Below are 1916 nucleotides of genomic sequence, written 5' to 3'. Positions count from 1 at the left end.
ATTCAATATTGATCCAAAAAATATGGGACTTTCACCAAAAAAAAATTTAAATATTTTTCTCTTTCATATTCTGAATTAAAATTATTTTTTGGATCATTATTAATATTTTTCATGAATTAATTGATTTTGCATTTCTTTTTAATTGTTTAAAAATATTTTTAAATGTCCAAAAATTATGAAATTTTTTCTCCATGCTCCTTTGACCTTGTTTAACCTATGATAAATATCATGGCCATTTCCTTGGTGTTTTGATGAGATTTTAGGCAATGGACAAACCATATTTAATTTAAATGCACTATTTTAGTATTTTAATTTGAATAAATGCCAAATAAATTTGTTGACCAATTGTGATGACTTGTTAATGTTTGACTCTTGTTGTTGAGTCTTGGTCAAGGTTGATTTGACTTTGTCAAATTAATATCATTGGATTTAGGGGATTGATGGAATGTACATTCCATCTCCCAAAATGAATGGATGATATTAATTTGGTAAAAGTCCTCCTTTGACCAATTTGTGTTTTGATCCATTCCCCTTCCACTTCATCTCATTCCCCTTCTTGATGCATTCATCTCATTTGGCATATGATGTCTCAAAGTCCTAATGCTAGTTGATTGAAAAATTGACATGAGTATGGATGAGATTAGGTCACACCTTTTGCATATTCTTTTTGTGTGTGGTATGTTTCATGAGCATAGTCCATTATACTATGTCTCTAACATGCATTAACACCAAAATTCTATTGCCCGGCCTCAAATAGTTGTGACTTCTACATAAGTCCAATTACGATTGCTTAACATAGCACTAAATTTGTGACATAAAAGGCATAAGCATTCTAGTTAGTGAGATTGTAAGTCTCCCATCTTTCATGGTATTGTATGTAAACTTGGCCTTCTTTCCTTCCTTTGGAAGATGTTTTGGTTCAAGGATACATGCTTGTGATAAGTGGGTTGAGTGTTCTCCAAAGAATGTCTTGAAATGAAAAGAAAAAGCAAAACAATACTAACTTCTAACCAATTAACTACTAACATTTAATTTCAAGCCTTTACTTTAATGCAATTTACTTTTAGCACTCTATTTCATTTGCCATTGTTCATATCATTCTAATTGTTTATGTTAATGCAATTTTAACTTTGTCCATTTGGACCATATTGTGTGATATATTTTGTTTGTGTATACTTTGCTTGTTTGTGTGGTATTTGACCATTAATGTACATAATAATAACAAAAAAAAAACCTAAAAAACTTTTGAGTGGACTGTTGGCTTGATCTTGGACAAATGGACTTAGAATCTAGGAAACCTTCCTAAGCTAAAGGACTTGGCCAATGCCAACTTGCTGAGAAATCAAGTGCTTGCAATTTGAGATTCATCTGATACATCTTTGAAGACTTCTCTAAGTTCATCTGTAACATGATCATTGTGAAGCTGTTATATGTGCTACTTTAAAGAAGATCATGGAATGGATAAGCTTGGATGGGGCCATCTTTATTTGATGCCTTTCTCTTCAAGATAATATAATTTTGCATTTGTGTGTTGCTTGATTCTAAAAGTCCAAGAGAATTCCGGGTTTCTATTGACATTCTTGTCTATTGGATTGCTACCCACTTGGTCAGATATTTTCAACTCTTAACTTTTAATTTTGTACATAGGATAGTCTCTTCATCTTCTCCTCATTTCTTTAATTTTAAAATCTCTCCCTCCATTTTTTCAAAATCTTCTTTGAGTGAACTAATTTTGTTCTAAACTTTGACCACTTTTGCAAAAGGATGGAAACTTTGGCCTTATGCCATTTCATTTTCAAACTTCTTTTCTTAAATTAAACTTGTAAATAGACTTAACTATACTTGACTTAAACTTTCTAAAAAGCCAAAAAGAACTAACTCATTCAAACCATTTTAGGCCTTTGTGCCTTTCAAAC

The sequence above is a fragment of the Lathyrus oleraceus genome, chromosome 3 (genome assembly GCF_024323335.1).
Source record: "Lathyrus oleraceus cultivar Zhongwan6 chromosome 3, CAAS_Psat_ZW6_1.0, whole genome shotgun sequence".
Taxonomy (NCBI): Eukaryota; Viridiplantae; Streptophyta; class Magnoliopsida; order Fabales; family Fabaceae; genus Lathyrus; species Lathyrus oleraceus.
The sequence above is the reverse complement of the archived record's forward strand: the minus strand, read 5'-3'. Positions refer to the sequence as shown.